Raw genomic sequence first — 15,572 nt, forward strand, 5'->3', positions numbered from 1 at the left:
ATCCACTTTCTTGGGTATTTATGTGTCCTAGTAGCGAAATGCAATGTTCGTTGGCTTCTGATGATATGAATAATAAAAATCGGGCCCCTCGGTTAGCCCCCTTTCTTCTCGTTCACACACACACACACATATATATATATATATATATATATATATATATATATATATATATATAACGGTATCAGTGCTCGCTTAATGCCGTCCTTGAAGTAAAGGGAATACCGGGTGAAGTAGGCAAAAATTTGACTAAAATATTGTCAAACCTCGGTAAATACGCTCAGTGGAGACATTACGGCGCAGATATACAAATAGGCCATAGAGCCGTCATCCCTAGCAACAGGTCAGCTGAGATCTTAATACATCAGTTTCTTCCTATGCTGGAAATTTGTCTCGGTTCACGAAGGCAAAATATGCTGGAAATAGTCTAAGTAGTCGTGCAATAAACATTTCAAGTACAGTCGATGTGGCTAAAATACCCTAGCACTTCGAGCACTCAACATGTATTGTCACGAACTAGTCGAGGCACTGGCGCAAAAAGCATTCATAGGTGCCAATAATTTAAAGAATTTCACATGAACTGCAACTCGGTAAACAATAAAACTGACGAGCTGCAGTGCCTTTTGACGCCTTCAATTTTAATCTTGACGTTATTGGGTTAGTGATATTTGGTAGGTAAGTGATTCAAGTTTTTTTTAGTGAGAAAGTACACGAATTTCTGCGCAAAACAGACTTGGGCACAAAGGGGGTGGGGTATCACTGCTGCCCTTGAACACACGGAAGATTACGGAAAACAAGAAATTTATGTGGTCCAGCCCAGGCATTGAAATATTAAAAGTGGAAGACGCACACCATGTTTTTACAGCAAAGCTGTATATCGCTAGGGTTCCATGAATTTTCGTTGTCCGTGCAAAAAAATATCATCATCAATGTCTCATACCGCCGTTAGTATTCATACTCCCGTAAGGAAGCGAAAAATGCAATGGCTCATGGCCTCGTAAGGATGAGGCTAGAAAAACTAAGCAACGGGAAGCGAAAAATGCTCAAAGCCTTTCTAATTGTGCATACAACAGCATGTTCATCAATGACTCATGCCCCCCTTGAGCAATGGCTCATACACCTCCCCCCCCCCCGTAAGCAAACAAAAAGTGCAATGACTCATAGGCCCACAAGGGCAACGGCAACTCACTTTGCGTGAAACAGCTGCGATGACACTATCCCTGTTGTTGTTGTCGGTGATTTCACTGTGGATGCGTCAGCACCAAAACGCAAGCGATTTGCGAGTTCCGTCTAGCAGACACCCCTTACGATGCCATGCCGATACGGCCAAACCAACCAACGAGTGGCGTGCGTATTCAATTCCACTTTATCAAAAAATTTAGAATTTTATTGATGCCCCAACACGTGTCACATGCTCCAGTTTCACAACCATAGACATTACAATGATTAATGCTGTAAGCAGTACTATTTCCGGTACAATAATGTCTGACATCAGCGATAACCTTCTTGTGTTTGGTCTGTTTTCTATGCGTAGACCTCATCAAACATCTACCAGCAATCCTTTGCAATACCAGCAACTTGATGCAATAAATTTAGAACATTTTCGAGTTGCAGTTACTGCATTTGAATGGCATGGCACGTTGTCTTTGAACGACTTAGAAGATTCGTGCAATGCACTCATAAAAACTTCTGTATGACAAATGCTTTCCATTATAACGCACTCGAAAATGAAAAGCCTGGAACCCTTGGGTGAAACGCGCATTATAGGTAAAATAAAAACTAATGGTAAGCTGTTCGCTCAGTTTTTGATACCTAGGGGAATTTCAGTTACACGCATAAAAAAGATATCACAACCACTTAAACCCTGAGCTCTGACTAGCTCAAACACACTATCTATAGAAGACATTTTTACACACACCTATGAAAAACGTGAAGAACCAATGGGTCCATCAATATAAAATCGTAACTGCAGTTCTAAAAACGCTGTTACAGCGCTCACGAAAGATGGGCTTGTAATAAGCTGAGACCTCTCTAATGAATTTGTCATTTTTTATTATTACTGAAACGCTGTGTTGTTTTATCACTCGCCCAAATTACGTACATGACACACGTGGTGTTTCGCATTCTCTTTTTCTGTATTCCAGAACGCAAAGTGAGATAACTACAGTGTTTTAGAATCTTAGAACAATGAAACCAGAAGACAAAGAAGGATTTCAAATAAACGATTTTAAGCATGATATCGACTTGTCAGCCCCAGTATAGAAGCACATTTAAAACCTTGCTCTTTGCACAGCCGTTTTTCCAAAAGAAAGGCAGGTAGCGAAAGTCACTGTCATCCATAAATGGGGTGATGCATCAAACTTGTATAATTTTGACCAATCTCGATTCTTCCAGCGCTGCCCACAACCATGTAAAAGTGATATTATGAGAAGTAACAAGTTCTTGATGAACCAATATGTCTAATATGATTGTCAATTTGGTTTTCGACAGAAAGTGTCCACGAAAGCAGCATTGATGAAGCAGAGAGAATAAAACTGATGAATTTGAAGCAAAAGATTTAGTACTCGGGGTTATGGGGACTTTTGGAAAGTATTTATTTTTCTGAATCATGACCTGCCAATGCAAAAACGGAAACACTATGGGATATGAGAAAATAGCCTAGCAATAATTATTATTATTATTATTATTATTATTTGTTTTGAACACATATACACATATATACAGTTAACAGGAAAGGGAAGGCGAGGAGCAGGCTGGCAACTGCCACCGGAAGGGGCACAACGCCTGCCTACTCTTCTGAAGGGAGGTGACAGCAACACAGAAATGGAAGATAGGAAGGAAGGGAGGAAAGAGGAAAGGAAGAGCAACAGGACAAATCTAAAGACTAAAGTAGAACACAGTACACTAGCTCGTTGTTCCGCCGAGTTTCGACTCTGCAGCCGGAATTAAAGTGACGCCGCATCGAACAGCCTCCACAATTATCAATCACATCCATGGCTAGTTTGCTACGCGGCTAATTGTGCGCTCCACGATGAGACGTCAAGTATAGCTGCACGCAGTCACCGTTTCACTGGTAGTCGGTTCACAATATACACTACAAGGTGTTTAAACCCGCCACTTCCCATCTTCGAAGGAAGAAGCGTTAGGACACAGTACAGATCACACACAGTAGGGCCGGTCACTGAAGGTCACGCTACTACAGAATGTTGAACGTTCACGCTACAAACGTGAACTTAAGTTAGTTAGCTCCAGAAAGGTTAGTAGGGCGCGATGGGCCTGATCACGTTTAGATGCACAACCACTGGGGTATAAGCATTCCTCGAGTGTCGCACACCGCAGACCAAGGAGGTGATAGTTGCTCACTAGCGACATGCGCTGCGCACTGAAAGCGGGACACTCAAATATAAGGTGCTGAAGTGTCTCGTAGCAGCCACAAGACGCACAGAATGGACTTGCCACACGCCCTTGTCTGTATAAACGTTCGTGCACGTTCACGCAACCAACCCTCAGCTTGAGCAGTTGTGCTCTAGCGCGACGAGGCAAGCCTCGACCACGAACACGGGGCGGGAACGTTCCATTTGCGACACGCTGATCTGGATGCTGCTTAAGTAGGTGGCGACGTATCAGGAGACGAGCGTCATCAAGCTTGCACAGAATTTCTGGGCAGTCACAGTTGTTATGAGCGCAACTTGAAGCGAGCCGATCAGCTTCTTCATTTCCGGCGATTCCTACGTGTGAAGGTATCCATTGAGCGACGACAGATACCTCACGTGATGTAATTTTGCTCGCAGAGTCAGTAATGCTGCGCACAAGTGGACAATCAAGCTCACTGCGTTGTAACCTGCTAAGGGCAGCACGGGAGTCCGTAAAGATGACAACTTTCGATGTAGTTAACTCCTCTTGCACGTATTTCAATGCAACATTAATCGCTGCTAGTTCTGCAGTTGTTGACGAAACTGGATGAGGTATTTGAAATATACGTCGTACTTTAGTTGAAGGGCAGAAAAAAGCTGCAGAGGCGCCTTGACCGTCGTTGTGTACAGATGCATCTGTGAAAACTTGAAGATAATCTGGAAACTTTTCGAACATGTGAGACTGAGCCAATTGGAATATTGCCGAAACAGCCATATCAGACTTTTTGTGCATGTCAGGGATTGTGAGGTAAATGGGAAGTACGTGTTTCGTGATACCTTTTGGAGGCGGAGACGTATCTGAAGCAGCATGTTCAGAAATGGTAGTGATATTCATAAATAAAGCCGCCATTTTTCCCATTCGAGTTAACGGGCGGTTAATGAGACGATCAAGGAGCGATTGACCATTCGATGCGCGGTGCAGACGCTCAATATGATACAGAGCTCTCTGATCTGCTTGCAGCCTCAGGGGTAACTGATGCGCTTCAGTGAGTAATGCACTAGATTGCGCCTCCCGAGGTAATCCAAGCATTAGTCGAAGGGCAACGCGATGATCTCGCTCCAGTTGGGACATCAAACTATGTGGTATGTTCAAAATTGGTAATGCGTACAGCATGCCTGAGAGTACAGATGACTGGTACACCTGAAGAGCCGTTGTTTGGTCGCAGCCAGCACCTCGAGCAGTCAAGGCGGCCACATACTTAAGGAGGGAGTGCGATTTGCGTCGTACAGATTTAACGGCAGGACGCCAAGAGATGCGATCATCCACAATTAACCCCAAATAACGGTGTTGTCGCACCCAGTTTATAGGCGTTTCGTCAAGATACAGTCGGCTCATCGTTCGACGAGCGCGTTGTTTAGGGTGATATGCTATCGCAGCCGACTTAGCAGGTGATATGAGCAGGCCAACTTCACCCAAATACTCCGAAGTAGCGTTGAGAGCTCTTTGCAAGCTTGCACGAAGCCGCGGACCAAGGTGCGAAGGGCCGCTTATCCACAGAGCAATGTCATCTGCGTAGACAGCTATGCTCACAGGGAAATCAGTGTCCCGAGGCAAACGACTTGGAAGTGCGGCGAGTACGGTGTTAAACAAAAGCGGCGATAATACGCTGCCCTGTGGCACACCGCACTTCACATTTCGGTATTCACTAGTTACTCCTCCGACACGCACTTTCATACGGCGCTCCGATAGAAAATTATGCACAAATTGTAGCAGACGACCCGAAATTCCCGCGGTGGCAAGAGCGAAAATAATCGCCTTATGCGGAACTGAATCGAAAGCTTGCTGTATGTCTAGGAAGAGCATGTAGGCAGAGTGCTTGTTTTGTTTAGCAAATTCGAGTGCTGAGGCAAGGTCTGATATGCTGTCCAGAGCCGAACGGCGGCGCCGAAAGCCACTCATGACATCAGGGAAAAAATTCAGCTCCTCTAGCCTGACATCTAAACGAAACAAGACCATTCGCTCCATTAACTTGATGACATTTGAAGTTAGGGATATTGGTCGGTAGGACTTTAGGTGCCTTGCAGGACGCCCGGGCTTTAAAATTGGTATTACCACGGACGATTTCCATTCAGCAGGGATTACACCGGCTCTCCATACTTCATTATACTCGTCCAATATACGGTCATGGAAACTCTTATCAACGTTCCGCAATGCTTGGTACGTCACACCATCTTCGCCTGGAGCAGTGCGGCGTTTGGAGAGGCTCAGCGCGTGTCGCAGCTCCTCAAGAGTGAAATCTGCCTCATCCATCTGGCAGGCTGGGCCGTAGGAAGCGGTTATGGTGCTGTGACTTGTCAAAGAACGAAGGTCGCTAATTGTGGTGTCACTGGATGCAGAAGAGACGAAAATGTCTGCGAATGCCTCCGATATTACTTTTGGTGACTGGTTAGTCGCTATGCTCAATGCAGCCGTAGGATTCTTGCAGATTTGAGGAGTGCGGAGAGCCTTCAGTATGCGCCATACATTTCCAAAACCACTTCCAGTGTGCAACGAACTACACAAAGCTTCCCAGCTCTTTCGACGAAGCTGTTTTGTATGCCGCCGTATGGCTGCATCAATGCGATTGTATATAGTCCAGTCGGTGCGTCGTTTAGAGCGCTGTGCCCGTCTATAAGCGCGCCGTCGACATGCGCGGAGCCGCAAAAGCTTTAGATCGGGATTTGGTTTGCCGATACTCCGTCGTCGTTGTACTAGCAATAATGGAAGCCTACCCGAAACACTCATAGAAGGTGGTCATTCACAACAGCGCATTTTCTAGAGTAGCACTCATCCGATATGCCACACCACAAGGAAGCATTTTAAGGCCGCAACTGTTCCTACTGTAGATTATTGAAAGATTTTTCTCCCGTTTCAGTAAATGTCATAGCGTTCGCCGATGACGGAAACTTGCTAATTTGGTAAGACAGAACAAGAACTAATCAATAAATGCAATTACTTTTTGCAATGCTTGCGGCAGCAGGCGCTCAAAAACTGCTGAAAGATTCATATAAATAAAACTAAAGGCATGTTGTTTCGACTGAAAAATGGAATATATTGATGTAACTTTGCTCTTGTTTTATGCAATAGGAAGAATGAGATCGTAGCAACCCTCTGAAGCCTAGGCGCGATTTTTTACTGAATCGCAGAATTGGGATGTCCACGTGCAAAGCGGAAGGTTACGAATAAACCGAATATGAGGTACAGTAAATCACGATAGACACGTACTTCTACTGTATACAAGGAGTATGGTACATACTGGAAATATAATATCAGTTATTTAATATTGTTTTAATATATGGGGCAAAAGGACAAAACAAACTGACCAAAAAATTCTTGTTGCTCAAAACCGAGTAATACGTGTAATCGCCAATGTACCATGTGTACACACACACACTAACATGCACTTCACTGCTTTTCATATACTCACTGTCAACGAGCTGTACCCCTACAAGTTGCTCAGCACGTGCAAATGTGCAGTTATGGGTCATAATGAGAGAATATTGTCCTTGTTGAAATTAAACTGTTCTGTACGTCCTTATGATACACGAAATTTTGTCCTTAATACCCATCGTTTTTATTGCACTATATAGCGCCATGAGCCTCCATCCTATCTTTTACCTTGGAACCTTAATGTTCTGAACTCACAGAATATTTCTGTTGAACAAGTCCCAAAGGGCATGCTGCTACACCACCTATGCCTATTTGAAGATGTTTAGTAATATTTTATGGTGTCTATACTTGCTGATCAGTGTTGAAAATATAATTTATTTATTTATTTATTTATAAAAAAAATTAAGACATTTCCTAATTGATACTAATATGTTTCAGCATAAGTGTGTTAGGTTCTATTTACTTGGCTTGTATTTTTGACCAGTAAAAGTGGGTCAGTCTTGGTGAATTTTCAATGGTTTTCTTAAACCATGGTTGGTGTCTGTGTTTCTCCACTGTGTGCACAATGCATATTTCCAAATGACATGTGAGCTACGGGCGCACGGAGCTTCTCAAGCTGCAGATTGCAGCTTTTTGCTCGGTGTTCACTCGTTCTTATGTTCAGATTGTACCACAAAGAGAAATAAACTTGTGCTTTAAAAGCAATCTGAAGAAAGTGCGCAGGAGATATTCTGTACCACAAAGAGGTATAAACTTGTGCTGTAAAAGCAATGTGAAGAAAAAGTGCAGGAGATATTACGCAAAAGGAGCAATCTGGGCTGACTTCCAAACGAAAACGTTAGTCTACTGAGAACAATATTTCTTTTGTGAGAAACGTTTTATAAGGAACCGCTCAAGCTCCGTGAATGAATTGTTGCGAGTCATTCCGAAACCTCTGTAGTGCCTACTAAAAAGCGTATTTGCTTTGGCATTTATTAAAACCCTGCCTTAGAAAACAAGTTAAAGCTTGAACTTCCCGCATTTCGAAGCATTGATTACAGAAGCATTCTCGAGTTGGAGAGTGCGCAGAATATCCATGACTCAGCTGAAATGAGAGTGACGTTCATTGCACCAACCATATAAGTCGGGAGGCACACCTACGTATCGGTTACATTGTAGAAAGCGTTACATCGTAGCACTCATTCAGGAAAACACAACAGTTCACTGAATGCCATGGTCTGTGAATGGTTCATCTCAATTTCCAGTTCGGCTGGACCTCGCTACAACCATTTACAATGCTCAATTTTGTTGTACATAATGAACAACTCCCGTGAACAGGTCCTCCACCCACCGTTGCTCTGCATCTCGGTAAACTACCGTTCCTCTCCCTTTGCACTCCGATTGGCGAAAGCATTCAAGTGAGCGATTGGAGGAAAAGTTCAGTTGTTTTAGCCTTGCACAAAGGATGGTTTATCAGGGCGACAACGCACGAGCTCGCGTAATTGCTGTTCTTGAATTCCGCCTTATGGTCCCATGCATTTATTTTTATTTCCTTGGCATTCTTAATGTACTTCCCTTATTTCGCAGGGGCTATCTATGCGTGTATGTGTATATGTATGTATGTGAATAAAAGGAAAATCAGACATCCTCCTTTTCGTAGGGATTGCCACAAAGGTGGATGTTGGAGTTGAATTTTTCTTCAACTATGAGGCTTTTCTTTCGAGGAACCTGTTTGGGTTTCCTTTGTAGCAATTGCTACGAAAAGGTGGATGTCTGATTTTCCCGTTATTCAATACTTCTCTCCACCTTGCGGGTTTCCGCCGAACTACTACGTCAAACTCTTGCATTTGCTTCGTTGTGTCGACAAATTCGACTTCGCCCTGCCATCTGCTAGCAGCCTGATTAGCTCAGATGGGTGGTAGAGCGGCTGCCCCGGAAAGGTGCTGGTCCCAGGTTCGAGTCCCGGACAAGGACGAATTTTTCTGCAACTATGAGGCTTTTCTTTCGAGGAACCCGTTTGGGTTTCCTTTGTAGCAATTGCTACGAAAAGGTGGATGTCTCATTTTCCCTTTATTCATTACTTCTTTCCACCTTGCGGGTTTCCGCAGAACTACTACGTCATGTATGTATGTGTGCATGCATGTATGTTTGTGTTTGTACGTATGCATCTATTTTCTGGCCCACCTGGGCCGTATGCGGCAATATGTACATGCAAATCATTCTTCAAAAAATCTGTTTCATGCTGTCGACAAAGCTCACCCTAGATGAGGGACTGTGTATATACCCCTGTTTGAGGAAACTTTCAGCGTACTTGGAGCACTGGGTATGTGCCCCTCCCTTTGTGCTGGTCTTCAAAGAACTCCTTTAGGCAAAGGCGCGAATAGTCTTACGAAGCAAAGAATGCAAGCTGTGCCAGAAACAAGTGTTCTAGAAGAGTTGAAATGTTTCCCCTCCTTATTGTGTCGGCACCGAAATTCTCATGACGGATGACCTTCAGCCACTGATGAAACTCGTTACATAGCTCTAACGCCTGTCGTATGCTTCAAACAAGTCCCGGGAAACTGAGGCTATAGGCTCTGTTAAAGACAGTGGGTAATGTATATTGAGCATTTAAGAGGAACCTCTTGAAAACCATTCAAAAGAGAATATTTTTGAAACGGTTGCATAGAAGCATTGAATGCAGCCGACCTGCGTTGTTATTAGGAAATATTTCCCTAAAACAAAGCAGGTCCTATGTCCTGAAGATAGGCTTTCAAAATTACCATTGTGCATCACTCCGTCCTTGCACAACGTCTACTGACAATCAACCCGACGATTGACACATGATTCTCCTTCATCTGTTATTTAAAAAAAATATTTAGGGCTTTTTTTTGTTATTGTCTCGTAAGTGTGTCATTTATGCCTAGATGACAATATAACAAACAAAGTGCATTAAGAATGTTAAGAAACACTTGCAATAAGCTCGCGAGAAATTTCGTATATATACCTTTTCCACAATGTTAAACATCTGAATGAATCTCTAGTGGTCTTACCTGTTGATTGTGAGACAAAACCACATATGAAAAAAGACCATGGATATTTTCTAGCTAATTTGTTGGATACTTTTCGGCACATTAGTACACGGATAGCTATGCAGAAAATTGACTAGGTATAGCATGTTTCTTGGACTAGCAAGTACAACCGTTGACCGGAATAAAAAATGGAGTCATTGTTACTGGTATGGGAAAAATGTGGATCTGCTGCTCTTGATAATATTTATCAGTCGAAATGATACATAGCCGTTGTTTTCGGACGCGAATTCGTGTTGCCTTGTGCTGAAGGTACTCATTTTGCCCCATTTACACTCTAATTGTTAAACGAAATAAAAGATTACCTTCGCCTTTCTTCGAAAACTTCGAAAGCCGCACCCAATGCCGCTTCTCTAATTCAGAGGAGGAAGGAATACAAAAGCCCTTGTGAGTGTGCCTTGGGAGAACGGTAAGAAACCCTAGATGGTCAAAATTGTTCCGGGCCCTTTCCTTGCAGTGTCCCACATAAGCTAATGACAAGCTTAGCGATGCTAGACACCGTAAATTATTTTAATTGTTAGTCATGGTCTTTTGAATGTACAAAGGAAAAGCGCACATAAGTTGAGCGGTAGCATCCCGGTGTCAGACGCCTCCAAGATGTCTATTGCCTCTCTTTGCTGCTCTCTACTTTATGAGAGCTAACTTTGTCGTGCTTTTGTGCATAAGCACAGAAAAAATTCTGACTTGAAAGAAAAGTGTTATAATAAAAAAATGAATTTTAGTTTTTCGTAGACCCAATGAAAGGGGCGTTGAAAAGCAATAATTTTAGTGGTTTGCATTTTGTGCAGTCCCAGAAGGGGAACCGTCTAGACGTTGCTTCGGCACTGGTCTAAACAAAGTAGGATCTCACTTATAGTCATAAGTTTCAGTCGATAGATTACGCTCAAACTCAAGTTCTTTTCATTTTCTGTTATTTTCTTCACACCACGCATATGACGTCCAGATACCTGCGCTAACTATTCATTGCGTGTCGTTCATTCCCACCTGTTCATAAACTACGGATCCTCAAGTTATATCGGAGCCTGATTGCGGCGACTGGCCTCATTACACGCAACCGGCGTCCACAGTTTCAGAAGCGAGACGAATTGGCATTTTCGTAGCTTGCAGGCGCGCAAGCGCGCACGGACGATATTGTTGGCGTCTCTATAAAAGCGTCCATTTCCGTCGCGCAATCCGTCAAAGTATGCTACTAATCTGGATCGAAAGAGAATTGGGAAGGTTCGCATAAAAACAAACACAAAAAAAGAATACACACGTTGACGTAGCGCCCAGCTGCGCCAATCACTGCGCGACTAAACCACGCAGAAAGCCGGCGGCGGCTTTATTTAGTGAACCAATGAAGACTGCATCTACGCCGCTGTCGTCTGACTGTAATGTCATCGGTGTGGTATGACGCACTCCAGGAGAGGTCGTACCTCCGGCATACCTTTAACAAGTTCCTATAGCAGTTCCTTTGTTCTAAACAGAATTGGCTGCAGCGTTCCGTTCTTCATACAGGTATGCGCAGAGCCCCAACTTCTTTTATTAAAACCAGCTGTCCGCTATTTTTGAAAAGGTTATGAACCTTTTTCCTCTGACGTCAGTGATAGGCGTCATGTTCAGCTGCTAGCAGGACAAGAAGCTGTGTAATTAGCCAGAAAAGCTGAAGTATGATAAAAACAAAAGTAGTAATCAAGCAACTTAAATCGCAGCCTGATATTTAGCAAGCAAGGCTCCGCCTAGTTTCTTGCTCTATTTTTATCGAGATGTTAGATATATAAAGCAGTCTGTTGCTTCGAATGCTGCACACGCAGAGGTAAGTTTGACGAAGACTTGGACGACAGGACCAGACGAAATCAGGTGAGCTCATGTCATGATAGCGGAGAAAATTGCCTCGTTTAGCTTTAACAGCGCTCTCACAAGTGCCTTTAGTCCTATTCTAGTGCTCCTCTGATAGCATATGCTGTATATTTTGCCACCTGCATGTAGTGCAAGCTTCAAGGCCAAAACGAAAGGCAGACGGGAATGAAGTTCGGTTAGTGCCGCTAGATGCGCTCAGTTTTACAACATTTGTAGCAAATATTTGCATCTTATCTGTCCATCCTGACCGGCAAGGGCAGACCTCCAGCAGGCCGGTGAAATCGATATGCACGCTTATACATGACGGAGAAGTGCTCGGTTGTGCTACATTTTCCACAGAAAGACGATGCAGAAAAATGGCCCAGGCAACTTGCAGCTGCACGATATATATATATATATATATATATATATATATATATATATATATATATATATATATATATACATATATATATATATATATATATATATATAGGAAAAGTTATGTAGGTGTTGTAGGCATAGGCATAGTTAGTTGATAAGACGAAGGGGCACACTTAGGAAGATCGCATGTTTCATGGTTTAACGTTGCGGGCGTGGCATGGCGTTCGTCAGTATAAACATAGATAAAAGCGTGCAGCCGCTTTTATGGGCATGCGCACACGGGAATAGTCAGCAGTGCATGCACGTGTATGCTTGCAAGTAAAGGAGAAAGTGCAGCAGCAAGTATAACTTAGCACGCTAAACGTTATGTATGAAATATCATTGCGGTGTCACGATGATTGTACATGAAGTTACAGAATGATATCAATTGAGACATGGCAAAACTAAGGACAAATGGATTTGGCATGCTTTATCAATTCTGCACAAGAACATGCACGGAAACATATGACAGAAAGGCGCGACATATTTGCTACGCTCTCGTTGATACCGTATGACGTAGCGTTAAATTTATGAATGAGGAAGGATTCTCATACTTCTACGTTATGGTGCGATTTGAAACCTGATTGCATTACTGTTACATTGATATTGTCAAAGGTATGACCTGGCAATTGAACTTGTTTAGATAATGGCAGGTGCGGCAAGCTGTTAACGTGTGCGTGTGGTTGTTGAATCGGATACAAAAAGACATTTCGCTCTGATTGATATACTGCTTATGACACACTGAACATTCAAGCAGCTAGATGATGTTAGTACTGTCGCAAGTGAAGGGGACGTTGATTTTAACCGAAAAATGGGATGCTGTGCTTCTAGCAGTCTTTGATGTGGTCATATGTGTACAAACTATACAACGGGGCTTATCGCAGCGATAACAACCAGCAAGAGCAAAAGACTTATTCTTTGAAGAGGTTACTAGGTCACGCAGATTCCTAGAGAGACGATAGACCACTCTTGGCGATTCCGCGAAGATGTTCTTACAGTGGTCACTCTTTGCCAATGAGTTATAATGCTTCCTCACAATGTGCGACCCGTTAGGAATAGATGCAGAGTGGCCGTGCTGGTGCATCCAATGGATCCTGGCACGCTCTGGGGTTCCGGTAAAGTGGACGTCGACGAAAGTTTGGTGGAACGCGAGCATTTGTGGGCTAACAACGGATAGAATCCGACCCTGACGTTGGCCGACATATTACTTAGCTTCAAAGACACTGTGACAGTATGCTTCGATAACCATGAAGCTGAGCCTGGGAGATCAGATATTTCGAAATAAGAACTACGTGACCTGTATGGAAAGCCCGCTGGTCTCAAGATCGCCGCAAAAAAGATGCTCGCCTCACGTGCGCGGATGTTCAGGCAACGTTATTTTTTATATATACAAGACGTGTTATCGCTGTGCCGAAAGGCCGATGCCGAGATGCCGAAGCCCTATAAGGTTGGGAATATCTTGAAAGGAATCGACAACGACGCCTTCAGCTTTAAAATGTGAAAAAGTTTTTTTTCTACAGTCAATGCCTTCATAGAAGACTGCCGCTGTTTGGAGGACTCTAAACGCCGGCGCATAGGACGTGTTTGCCCGGCTTTTCATCACGGGACTAACTTCCTTTTCGGAAGTCCACACGGCACTACAGCCGTCAGTTCCATCAGATTGGCTTACGCAGATTGAACGCCGTGAACTTGAGGGCTTGACCTCTGTGAACTTCACGCCGCGGACTCGAACTCGACTGCGACTTGATTTGTCGAAGCTATTGTACGTCCACAAGCAACTCGCCAACGCAAGCATTCATTCTGCATTGTTTGCCATCCCAACACAAACTTCGTTGCATGCGTTCTCGTCCTACCGAAAGTAATGATTCCCTTCCTAATATCGTGACACTGCTGTGTGGAGCACCCCTGACGATTCACTGGTATGCTTTAGTTATCACCGTATCGGCCACGTCAACCGTTACTTCGCCACCCTTAGGTCCTCTCCGCGCCGTGCCCTTTACCGTCGTGTGGGTCGTGTAACGTCGTGTGCCCTTTAGCGCAGTCCGGATAGCAACTGCTTCCCACCTCTAACCCTGTCGTATTTCGCCACACGGATAAATAGTAGCTTCCTGTCACCGTGTGGTCACTAGTCATGCTCATCTCCAAGCGTCACCCGTCATCCCCCTGTAGCCCGGTCCGTGTCTGTCAGGAAAACTAAAGCGCAGCACCCAAGATGTGAAGCTGCATTGACAACTTCCACCTCAAATCTTGTTCTGACACTGCCCACTACCCGGACCTTGTTAGCCGTTGACTTTGATAGAGACACTATTTGTGCTCTTATCGACACCGGGGCCCACATCTTTGTAATGAGCGCAGGTCTTCGTCACCGTCTTCATAAAGTACTCACGTCTGCCACTAACGCATCGTGCGAATCACTGATGGTGAGACTTGGGATGTGACCCACCTGTGTCTACATTGCAGTCATCCTACGTCCACCCAATTTGCAGTCATTGGGAAGTGTCTCGTGGCCTACACCTTTGGATTAGATTTTGTGTCCACTCATTCTTCCATCATTGAATCTCCGCCCGGTGCTCTCCAGCTTGAGCTGCCGCATGTTCCCGATACTCCAGCTGAAATACCACTACGCCTGTGATCTCTCCATCACGTTCGCTGTGCCCCTCAAGCTGCAACATACGTTACTTTGACGTCTTCGCGATATTCGCGATGACGACTGCGTCTTTTCTGCCATTGTCAACGTTCTCAGCCACGATGTCGCAATTGCTAATGCCATTGTTTTCGTTACTGACAATACAGCGGTCGTGCCCGTTCTCAAAGTCAGCCTATTGACAAAGGTTATAACAGCTACGCATGTCGCTCGCCACTATTTCCGTGCTTCATCCCTACACGATTGGCACTTTTGATGCAGATGTTTCGCTGCGTTCTTGATCCGTCAACTACTCGCCTTATTCTCTCGACGACTTTAACAGGCGGGTCTCCTCCTCATATGACTCCCGCGCGAGCTAAATATTTTACGCCGCCGTGGTGTCCTATCGGGACATCCTTATTTTTAACGACCGCCCTCTAGATCAAACATCGTCCTGACTCATCGAATCAACACCGCGGACGCCAATTCTATACGCTGCCATCCGATCACGTACCGTTTCGCGAATGTCAAGTCAACCAGAACGACGTTACCAAAATTATTAAAAAATACGTCATCGTACCTTCATCTCGCCTGGTGGCGTCTCTTGTCGTTCCCGGGAAAAAAGCCACAGTTTAGTCCAAAAGGCGAAACACCGATTACGATGCAAATTAGTAGACAGCTACATGAAGCACGGATAGTGGTTTTATCGGCAGCTTAACCTTGGAAACATTCGCTTACCAACTGACTTAACAAGCATACCGTGTCATCGCGCAAAAGCAAACGTGAACACATCACACCCGAAGAGCGCGGACTCTCGCTGTCAAAACGATAGTGGGAGCAAGGGCGGCAGCAACAGCAGCAAAAGAAGTGATGTTCCTTCG

This window comes from Dermacentor variabilis, chromosome 10 (assembly GCF_050947875.1).
Source record: "Dermacentor variabilis isolate Ectoservices chromosome 10, ASM5094787v1, whole genome shotgun sequence".
NCBI classification, from domain to species: domain Eukaryota; kingdom Metazoa; phylum Arthropoda; class Arachnida; order Ixodida; family Ixodidae; genus Dermacentor; species Dermacentor variabilis.